Raw genomic sequence first — 12,057 nt, forward strand, 5'->3', positions numbered from 1 at the left:
AGACTCTCCTTTCCCCATTTAATAGTCTGGGCCCCTTTGTCAAAGATTAGATGTCCATACGTGTGGGACCTCATTTCTGGGCTCTCAATTCTATTCCACTGGTCAGTGTGTCTGTTCATGTTCCAGTACCAAGCAGTTTTGATGACAATGGCCCTATAATACAGTTTGAGATCTGGGAGTGTGATGCCTCCAGTTCTGTTCTTTTTTCTCAAGATTGTTTTGGCAATTCTAGGTCTTTTCTGGTTCCAGATAAACATTTGTAGCATTTTTTCTATTCTCCTAAAAAATGTGCTTGGGATCTTGATGGGGATAGCATAAAATTTGTAGATGGCTCTGGGTAATATATTCATTTTGATGATGTTAATTCTTCCAACCCATGAACATGGAATATCTTTCCACTTCTTTGTGTCTTTTTCAATTTCTTTGAGTAGTGACTCATAATTTTCAGTATACAAGTCTTTCACTTCTTTGGTTAGGTTTACTCCTAGATATTTTATTGTTTTTTGTTGCTATAGAAAAAGGAACTGATTTCTGGATTTCAATTTCTTCTAACTTAGTGTTTGCATAGAGGAATGCCACTGACTTTTGAATGTTAATTTTATGGCCTGACACCTTACTGTATTGCCTGATGATTTCCAAAAGCTTCTTGCTGGATTCCTTAGGTTTTTCCATGTATACTATCATGTCATCTGCAAATAAGGAGAGTTTGACTTCTTCTCTTCCAATCTGTATCCCTTTAATTCCTTGCTCCTGCCTGATTGCTATGGCAAGAACTTTTAACACTATGTTGAATAGTAATGGTGATAGTGGGCAGCCCTGTCTAGTACCTGATCTGAGGGGAAATGCTTCCAGTTTTTCACCATTGAGTATGATGTTGGCTGTAGGTTTGCTATATATAGACTCCACTATCTTGAGGAATTTTCCATCTATTCCCATTTTTTTGTAGTGTTTTGATCATAAAGGGATGTTGTATTTTGTCAAAGGCTTTCTCTGCATCTATTGATATGACCATGTGGTTTTGGTCTTGCTTTTGTTGATGTGGTGGATCACATTGATTGATTTACGTATATTAAACCAACCTTGCATGCCTGGGATAAACCCCACTTGGTCATGATGAACAATCTTTTTGATATACTGCTGTATCCGGTTGGCTAGAATTTTGTTCAATATTTTCGCATCTATGTTCATCAGAGATATTGGTCTGTAGTTTTCTTTTTTGGTTGTGTCCCTGTCTGCTTTTGGTATCAGGGTGATGTTGGCTTCATAGAAGCTGGCAGGGAGTATTCCAGTGTCATCAATCTTCTGGAAGACTTTTAAAAGTAGAGGTATTAGTTCTTCTTTGAAAGTTTTGTAGAATTCATTTGTAAAACCATCTGGTCCATGACTTTTATTTTTGGGAAGATTTTTGATAACTGTTTCAATTTCATTAGCTGTGATGGGCCTGTTCATGTTATTCACTTCCTCTTTACTTAGTTTTGGAAGTTGGTAGGTATCTAGGAAATCATTTCTTCCAGGTTCTCTAGCTTGGTGGCATATAGTTGTTCATAGAAGCCTCGCATGATATGTTGAATTTCTGCAGTGTCTGTTGTGATATCTCCTCTTTCATTTACTATCCGATTTATTTGGGTCTTCTCCCTTTTTTGTTTTGTGAGTTTGGCTAAAGGCTTGTCGATTTTGTTTACTCTTTCGAAGAACCAACATTTACTTTCATTGATCTTTTGTATGGTTTTCCTATTCTCAATGTTATTTATTTCTGCCCTAACTTTACTGATTTCTGTCCTTCTGGTTGCTTTAGGATTCCTTTGTTGTTGTTCTTCTAGGTCTTTAAGATGTGCAATCAGGCTGTTTATTTGTGCCTTTTCTTGTTTCCTAATGTGTGCTTGTATAGCTATGAACTTCCCTCTTAGGACTGCTTTAGCTGTGTCCCAAATATTTTGATAGCTTGTGTCTTCATTTTCATTGAACTCTCGAAACATTTTGATTTCTTCCTTGATTTCCTCTTTGACCCAGAAGTTGTTAAGAAGTGTACTGTTGAGCTTCCACATTTTGGGATTGTTACTAATCTTTTGTTGATTGTTAAATGTTAGTTTAATTCCACTGTGGTCTGAGAAGATGCTTGGGATGATTTCAATGCTCTTGAATTGGCTGATGCTGTCTTTGTGGCCTAACATATGGTCTATCCTTGAGAATGATCCATGTGGATTTGAGTAAAATGTGTATTCCAATTTCTTGGGATGAATGACTCTGAAAATGTCCAATAGTTCTAGTTTTTCTGTCTCTTCATTTAGCTCCCTTATGTCTTTACTGATTTTCTGCCTGGATGATCTGTCAAGTTGAGATAGTGGGGTGTTGAAGTCCCCTACTATGATTGTGTTATTGTTAATATATTGCTGTAGTTCTTTCAGTAGAAGTTTGATGTATTTAGATGGCTTCTCATTGGGTGCATAGATATTAATAATTGTTAAGTCCTCTTGATTGACTGATCCTCTGAGCATTAAGTAGTGTCCATTCCTATCTTTTTTAATCTTATCTATTTTAAAGTCTATCATGTCAGATATGAGAATAGCTGTTCCTGCCCTTTTTTGTGGGCCATTGGCTTGTATGATAGTTTTCCATCCTTTCACTTTAAGTCTGTGTTTGTCTTGTTGAGTTAGGTGAGTTTCCTGTAGACAACATATTGTTGGGTTGTGTTTTCTGATCCATCTTCCTACTCTGTGTCTTTTAATAGGTGAATTCAGGCCATTGACATTTATTGATATCAAAGATTGAAGATATTTTAACGCCATTCTTGTAGAGTTTTAGAGTGATTTGATATATGTCCTATTTGTGGTGGTCTGGTTGTTTATAGGAGACCTTTCAGAACTTCTTTCAGGGCAGGCTTGGTGATGGTTGCTTCCTTCAACTGTTGCTTGTCTGAGAAGGTTTTGATGCTTCCATCTAGTTTGAATGACAGTCTAGCAGGATATAGTATTCTTGGCTGAAAGCCTTTCTCATTGAGCACTTGATAGATATCTTGCCATTCTCTTCTGGCCTGTAGTGTTTGTATGGAGAAGTCTGCTGCTAATCTTATGGGTTTTCCTTTGTAGGTGACTCTTTGTTTTTCTCTTGCAGCCTTGAGGATCCTTTCTTTATCCTTATTCCTTTCCATTATAAGTATGACATGTCTTGGTGTCTTTAGGTCTGGGTTAATTCTGTTTGGGACCCTCAGGGCTTCTTGAATCTTTATGTCTTTGGTGTTGTCTAGACTAGAGAAATTTTCAGCTATTATGGCCTGGAGAATGCTTTCTTCCTCTCCTTCTCTTTCTTCCTCTGGTAAGCCAATAATGCGTATATTGTTTCTTTTGAAGTCATCCCATAGGACTCTGTTGTTGTTTTCAGCATCTCTTAATCTCTTTTTGAGATCTCTTACTTCTTTTTTAGTTGTCTCTAATTCATCCTCAATCTTGCTAATTCTGTCTTCAGCTTCATAGATTCTATTCTCTCTGCCCTCTACTGCTTTCTGGAGTTCATCTATTTTGTTGCCCTGCTCTGATACTGTTTTAGCTTGTTCAGCTAGTTGCCTTCTTAGCTCAGCGATTTCAGCTTTCAGCTCTCTAATAACCATGAGATAATTAGAATTTTCTTCCATATTCTCATTTGTTGTTTCTGCATTTCTGATTACAATTTTTTCAAATTCTTTACTCACTCCTGTTATTATTTCCTTAGCTAATGTTTGGATGTTGAACTCGTTGTTTTGTGCTTCACCCTCTGGAGGACTTTTAGCTGGACTCTTGTCCTGGTTCGAGTCTCCAATATTTTTTCTTGTTGTTTTAACCATTTTATATAAGTTAACAGTTTTTTCAATCCCTGAGTTGGAGTTCAGTGGTGTAAAAGCCTTTTTTTTTTCCCCTGTAGGCTATGGGAGCCTGAGGGCTTTTAAACTATCAATAGGCTTCTTGGCTTAATCACTGACTCCTGACCAAGAGATAAAGCAGGGTGTGGCAGAGATAATCCAGTGGTTATGCAAAGAGACTTTCACAGCCCCTCAGCTATGCCACCGAGGTATAGGTCTTCTCCTGAGTTTCCGGTTAGATCTCTGTCCCCTGGTGTCCCTCCCTGTTGCTGCTCCAGATTCTGAGGGTAGTAGCAATGGAGACTCAGAGTTGCACTTGGTGAGTCTCTGGGGAGTCCTTTCCTCCCTTCAGCTGTCCCCTTGTTGTGGAGCAGACTGGAGGTGGTGTCTCCACTGACAAACTGTCGAACTGTTAGCAGTCACTTAATCTCTCCTTAGGCCCCTCTCTCCTCTCTGTCACCAGCCACGCGTGTTTGTACTCACGGGTGATTTACTGGGTTTCTGTGGTCATTCTAGTCCTGTCTTGTTTCGGTCTGGGTGGTCTCCTTTGGTATTCCTAGTTGATCCGGGAGAGGAGAGGAGAGGAGAGAAAGCGATCTGCTGCTCGTAGCTCAGCCTCCAGAAGTGGAATCCAGTTCTCTCTCTTTTTAAAAAATATTTATTTTCCCTTTTGTTGCTCTTGTTATTTTATTGTTATAGTTATTATTGTTGTTATTGATGTCATTGTTGGATAGGACAGAGAGAAATGGAGAGAGGCGGGCAAGACAGAAAGAGAGAGAGAAAGATAGATACCTGCAGACCTGCTTCACCGTGGATGAAGCGACTCCCTGGCTGGTGGGGAGCCATGGACTCGAACCAGGATCCTTAAGCCAGCCCTTGCGCTTTGCGCTAGGTACACTTAACCCGCTGCGCTACCACCCAACTCCCGTCTCTGTTTTAATGGTAGTAAGACTCATTTGTTTATTGTAACTCTTGTGTATATGATAGTGAGTTTTCTCTTGCTGACCTGTGTAGATTTCTTGTCCACCCCAGAACTCAAGAGTGCTAGAGAATTTCACCTACTCACTGGCACATGTTTTGGAATGACTTCATTATTCTGTTACCCATTTCTAAACTTGTCTCAGTTTGTCCAGCTGCTTAAATTCTATCTGGAAGAAAATAGAAACATAAGAAAATAATAATGACTCAAGTGTAGCTCTCAAACTAAATACAGACTCTTGGGAGATTTTGAATAGGATATATTTAACTGGACTACTCACTTATCTTATTCCTGCATATATATATATATATATATATATATATATATATGTATGTATGTATTAGCAAATGACAAAGAAATGTGTTCACTTTATGGATATCAGTCATACTAATGCTTTGATCCTGATTCAATAAATATTACAGATGAATCTCTGATTTTTTCCCATAATGCCTAAATTAAAATCTGGAATGATTTATCCACCAATGGAGAAAAAAAAAATCAAACAATAAGGACTTAGTGAATCAGTGTCTTGGCTTGTGGTGGTGCTGGGAATTAAACCTGGGACTTTTGGTGCCTCAGGCATAAAAGAAATCTGTGTAACCCTTATGCTACCTCCCTCGACCTATTTGTCATATTCTAGGAGTTTGTAGTTGAATTCTAAGAAAAAGTCAGTATCAGCCCTCTCTGAGCTATTGAAAGGAACTTGCAGCCCTGGCAGTGGTGGAGTGACATGGGTGCTGGATATTTAAGTGTGAGGCCAGGCATTTGATCTCTGGTGCTGTCTGTGTCAGAGTTGTGCTCTGGTTCTCTCACCTCTCTGCCTTGAGCCCTTAAGGAAAAATAGAATCAAGCCCTTAAGGAAAAATAGAATCAAGAATAATAGAATTATTATTAATAATAGAATAATAGAATAGAAAAACAGAATTCAAGTAGAATCAGGTGGTGGCACACCAGGTTGAGTATACATATTACAATGCACAAGGACCCAGGTTCAAGCTCTCTGTCCCCATGTGCAGGGGGAAAGCTTTGCAAGTGGTGAAGCAGTGTTGCAGGTCCATCTCTCTCCCTATCACCCCCCTTCCCTCTCAATTTATGGCTGTCTTTATCCAATAAATAAATAAAGATAGTTAAAGAGAGAAAACCTCGTCAACTCCTTTCTTTTCTTTCTTTTTTTGTGTGTGGGAGTGTTAGACTGGAATGGTCCCATTAGCCACTCTTACAGTTTGATTCCACAAAGTCCATCTTCTTCACTAGGAAACAGAATTTAAGATAAGCCTACAGTAGTGAATAAAGTGATTTTGGGGAGCATGCCCATTATGTAGCTATTTCCTTCTATTTATTTATTTTGCCTCCAGGGTTATTGCTGGGTTTGATGCCTGCACTAAGAACCCACTGCTCCTGGAGGCGATTTTTCTCTTTTGCTGCCCATGTTGTTTATCCTTGTTGTTGTTATTATTATTGTTGTTATTGCTGTCATTGTTATTGGATAGGACAGAGAGAAATCGAGAGAAGAAGGGAGGACAGAGGGGGGATAGAAAGATAGACACCTGGGGGTCAGGCGGTAGCGCAGCAGGTTAGGTGCATGTGGCGCAAAGCGCAAGGACCAGCATAAGGACCCGGGTTCGAGCCCTGGGCTCCCCACCTGCAGGGGAGTCGCTTCACAGGCGGTGAAGCAGGTCTGCAGGTGTCTGTCTTTCTCTCCCCCTCTCTGTCTTCCCTCTCCTCTCTCCATTTCTCTCTGTCCTATCCAACAACGAACAGCATCAACAACAATAAGAACCGCAACAAGGCTGCAACAACAAGGGCAACAAAAGGAGAAAAAAAGCCTCCAGGAGCAGTGAATTCATGATATTCATGATGCAGGCACTGAACCCCAGCAATAACCCTGGAAGCAAAATATATATATATATAGACACCTGCAGACCAGCTTAACCGCTTGTGAGGAGCCGGGGGCTCGAATCGGGATCCTTATGCCAGTCCTTGCGCTTGGTGGCATGTGCACTTAACCTGCTGTGCTACCAACCGACCTCCTATTTATTTATTTTTTTAAGCAGACCACTGATCAGCTCTGGCTTATGGTGGTGCAGGGGACTGAACCTGGGGCTTAGAAGGCTCATGCATGAGAGTCTCTCTGCATAGCAATTATGCTATATGTCCTTCTCCCCTTATGTAGTTCTTTCTTTCTTCTTTTCTTTTTTTTTCCCTCTAGGGTTATCACTGGGGCTCAGTGCCTGCACTATGAATCCATTGCTCCTGAAGGCCACCTTTCTTTCTTTCTTTCTTTCTTTCTTTCTTTCTTTCTTTCTTTCTTTCTTTCTTTCTTCCTTTCTTTTATTTTTTTACTTATAAAAGGGAAACACTGATAAAACCATAGGATAATAGGGGTACAACTTCGCACAGTTCCCATCACCATACCTTCGTATCCCCTCCCCTCCCCTCATAGCTTTCCTATTCTTTAACCCTCTGGGAGTATGGATACCAGGGTAATTATGGGGTGCAGAAGGTGGAAGGTCTGGCTTCTGTAATTGCTTCCCCGCTGAACATGGGCATTGACAGGTCAATCCATACTCCCAGCCTGTCTCTTTCTCTAGTGGGGAAGGGCTCTGGGGAAGCAGAGCTCCAAGGCATATTGGTGGGGTTGTCTATCCAGGGAAGTCTGGTTGGCATCATGCTGGCATCTGGAACCTGGTGGCTGAAAAGAGAGTTAATACAAAGCCAAACAAATTGTTGAACAATCATGGACCTAAAGGCTGGAATAGTGCAGATGAAGTGTTGGGGGGGGTCCTCCATTTTGTAGATAGCTAGTAGGCATATTTTAGTTATATTTCAAAGGGCCTGTAGCTATACTAGAATTTTTTTTTTTTTTTTTTTTTTTTTTGCCTGAGTCTGAAATCTGATATGGAGGTGGATCTAAGTTATTGTCTGGGGAGATGATGTCGAGGCTGGGAAAAGGACCAGAAAGTTGGATCAGGGAAGAGAGTAGTTCCCTGATATGGGGGAGGGGTATAAATATTGTTGACTGTAAACCCCATCGATTTGATGTGATCTGGGGCCCATAATGAGCTTAGGAGCCTGTGTGACTTCTGCATCCCTCTAGATCTGAGCTCACATTCTGTGGTCATGAGTAGGAACATTCCATGCTGCCCCAGTATTGACCCATCTTCCTCAGGTGTAGCATAGCGTATGTTGTCCGTCCTCCTTTCGGAGGATAGAACATTCTCTACCATTGTTGATACACATTGAGGGTAAGGTTCTATGGGGGCCCACAAAGGGGTCTATTCTGTTGTTCCTGATAGAAATAGCTGGTAATAATGGAGAGAGGGATTTATTTGAGGTCTAGGCCAATCAAGTCTGTTTGGGAATCTCAGGATTCCCCGATTAGGGCCCCAGCTGGTAGGCCATTTTTCTTTTTTTTTAAATTGGATAGGGTAAAGAGAAATTGAGAGATGAGGGGGAGATAGAGAGGGAGAGAAGAAAAGTGACACCTGTAGACCTGCTTCACCGCTTGTGAAGTGACCCCTCTGCAAGTGGGGAGCCAGGGGCTTGAACCAGGATCCTTGCACGAATACGTGAGCTTCATACTATGTGTGCTTAACCTGGTACTACTTACTACCTGGCCCCCTGTAGTTATTTTTTTCTTTTTTTTGAATTAATTTCTTTATTGGGGAATTAATGTTTTACATTCAACAGTAAATACAATAGTTTGTACATGCATAAGATTTCCCAGTTTTCCATATAATAATACAACCCCCACTAGGTCCTCTGTCATCCTTCTTGGAGCCTGTAGTTATTTTTATTTTTTAAGGAATTTATTTATTTATTTATTTATTTTTGAGTAGAGCACTGTTCAGCTCTGGCTTATGGTGGTGCAGGAGATTGAACCTGGGACTTTGGAGCCTCAGGCATGAGTCTGTTTGAATAACTATTATGCTATCTACCCCTGTAACTTAAGGTGATGTGAAGTGCAACTAGGAGACAATTCCTCAAGGGTGTATTGGTTTCTGCAAATGTTACAAATTAGGTTCCAACTGTTGTTTATTTCTAGACTATCTGTTCCAGGATATCTATATAATGAAAGGCTTGAGAAGACATAGTCTTGTTTGTCAGACATCAAATACTCTTACAGCTTTGGAAAATAGAGATGATATTTCCCATCCAGAGCAAAGAATATCTTCCTGATCACAGAGTGTAGTACACACTAGCCTGTGTGCAAATACCATGTGGACTTCCTTGTATTGCTCAGTGGGAATTGAGGGTCAGGGAACCCATCCCCAGGCAGTGTATGTATGATTGGTGGCTCAGGAAAGAGCTCTTCATTTGCTGACATAGTCTCCCATTTCTGGTCCAAGCACCTCCTGTGCAGGTTCCTGCATATATTTGCTAACTCTGTCTTTTTTTGGTGAGGAGAAGTTGATAAATAAACTTACACATGAAACAGATGTGGGGAGGCACAGTAGACCTGACTGGGGACTACAGCCAGAGAGCCTCAGGCTTGAAACCCTGCACTCTTGACTCTTGACCAAGTGCCCAACACTCTCTAGAGACTGAAATGAAGGATATCTTTCAAAGCTCTTAAAGTCAGTTGACTCCGTAGATGACAGAAAAGGAACAAAGAAGAAAGAAATCGGGAGTGCCGCCCTAATTGGAATGCTTGCAAGCAGGCAAATTGTGGTGCTTTGTCTCCATCTTGTGGACAAAGTGATGTATGAAAGAAGAGACTTTTTTTTTTCTTTATTGAGAGATTAATGGTTTACAGAGGGAGACAGTATTTCAAGCAGGGAGGTGGCTCAGTGGTAGAGAGCAACTTTTGTGTTCATGAGCTCCTGGGGCAGATCCCCCCCCCTCCTAGTCCTGACTACTGCTGTTTCACCTAGATCCTGTGCTCAATACAGAAATACCTTTGTTAGAGAAGGAATCATGTGCAGCGTGGAGAATGTGGACCATCCTGGAGTGGAGAGAGGAAAGCACTGCACACCTCACTTTGCCCTGGGTTCTAGAGGCAGAGGGCAGGGTAATAGGAAGTGTAGAAGAATAGAAAAGGACTAGACATTTTATTCTTAGCCGATTTTTTAAATAAAAAAATTACCTAAAAAAACAAATCTGTTCGCAAGGACCAGCATAAGGATCCTGGTTCCAGCCCCCAGCTCCCCACCTGCAGGGGAGACACTTCACAGGCGGTTAAGCAGGTCAGCCGGTGTCTATTTTTCTCTCCCCCTCTCTGTCTTCCTTTCCTCTCTCCATTTCTCTCTGCCCTATCCAACAACGACGACATCAATAACAACAACAATAATAACTACAACAATAAAACAAGGGCTACAAAAAGGAATAAATATTTTTAAAGAGCTGTTAATTAATTTAATTTCTACGACTCTGGAGATAGGTTAGTGAAAGTAAACAGGTCTTGTATGTGAAAAGTCCCAGGTTCAGTTAATCCCCAGTACCACCAAGTGCCAGATCTAAACAGTACTCTGGTCAAAAACAAAAGTACAAGCAAAAGATTAGGGTGGTCTAGGAGGTGGTGTAATGGATAAAATGTCGGGCTCTCAAACGTGAGGTTTCAAGTTTGAATGCTAGCAGCATTGTACCAGAGTGATAATCTGCTTCTCTTTCTTCATTTTCATTGAAAAATGTTAAATAAGATCTTTAAAAAATATTAGTATCTTACTGGAACAGAAAAAAGGACATTAGACAGAAAAATGGGAAATTTGAGGGGTCGGGTGGTGGAGCTCTTGGTTGAGTGCACATGTTACCAAGTACAAGGACCTAGGTTCAAGCTCTGTTCCCCACCTGTAGGCGGGAAGCTTCACAAGTGGTGAAGCAGGGCTGCAGGTGTCTCCCCATCTCTCTCCCTAACTTACCCTCCCTATTTCTCCCTCCCCTCTCAGTTTCTCTCTGTTTCTAATAAATAACAAAACATAAAAAAAGAAACATGGGAAATTTGAGTAAACTGTGCATAAACAGGTAAATTTTTATTTATTTATTTATTTATTTTTTTACCAGAGCACTACTCAGCTCTGGCTTTTGGTGGTGCAGGGGATGAACCTGGGACTTCGGAGACTCAGCCATGAAAATCTCTTTGCATAACCATTATGCTATCTACCCCTAACCAACAGTTAATATGTTTTTATGTACAACTACATTTTATTTGATATACCAGTTTCTGTTGTTTTAAATTTCTACTTTATTAGAGGTTTACAAGTATACTCACAGCATACTTCTTGATACACAGGTACAGTCTTTCATCTCCTTATGATAGGAGTCTATAAGACAGTTCCTCTCCACCCCTTGTGGTCCTGGATATGGTATGTTGGATAAAGCATTGGACTCTCAAACATGAGGTCCCGAGTTCAATCCCTGGCAGCACATGTACTAGAATGATGTCTAGTTCCTTCTTTCTCTCCTCCTATTTTTCTAATAAATAAATAAAAATCTTAAAAATATATTTCAAAGAAAAAAAGACAGTTTTCCCCAACCTAAGTCCTTTCCCATCATCAGGGGCTAGGACTCAATACTCCCCTACTCCAACCCTTTCCCTCTTTCCCCAGAGTCCTTTACTTTGATGCAAGATACCACACACAGTCCAAGTTTCACCTTTATATTTTCCTTTATTGTCCTTGTTTCTTAATATCTACCTATGAGTGAGAGCATCAAGTATTTGTCCTTATCCTTCTAGCTTATCTCGCTTCATATAATACCTTTAAGGTCCATCCAAGATTGGGTAAAGGAAATGGCTTCATGACTTCTTACAGCTGTATAGCGCTCTGTTGTTTATATATAAGATCATTTTCTTAGTCACTCATCTGTTGTTGGGCATCTGGGATGCTTCTAAGTTTGGGTTATGACTAATTTGTGCTGCTATGAACATAGGTGTACAGGGGTCTCTTCAGATAGTTGTCTTGGTTTCCTTTGTAGATATTCCCAGGAGTAGTTGGGTCATAGAGTAAAGCCATTTCTAGCACGCTTGTGAGTTTCCAGCCTCTTTTCCCACAGTGGTTGGACCAATTTACATTCCCACCGACACTGCAGGAGAATTCCTTTTCTCTTGCAGCCTTAACAATACTTGAGATTTTGGTCATTTCTTCTTGTGGCATTCTCTCAGAAGTAAAGTGGTATCTCACTGTTTTTGTTTGCCATTTACCTGATCATCGGTGACTCTGAGCATTTTTCCTTTTGTTTCTTGACCTTTGGGCCTCTTCTTGGAGGAGATTCTGCCTAAGCGCCCCACCCATTGAAAAATGGAGTTCTT

The sequence above is a fragment of the Erinaceus europaeus genome, chromosome 3 (genome assembly GCF_950295315.1).
Source record: "Erinaceus europaeus chromosome 3, mEriEur2.1, whole genome shotgun sequence".
NCBI classification, from domain to species: Eukaryota; Metazoa; Chordata; class Mammalia; order Eulipotyphla; family Erinaceidae; genus Erinaceus; species Erinaceus europaeus.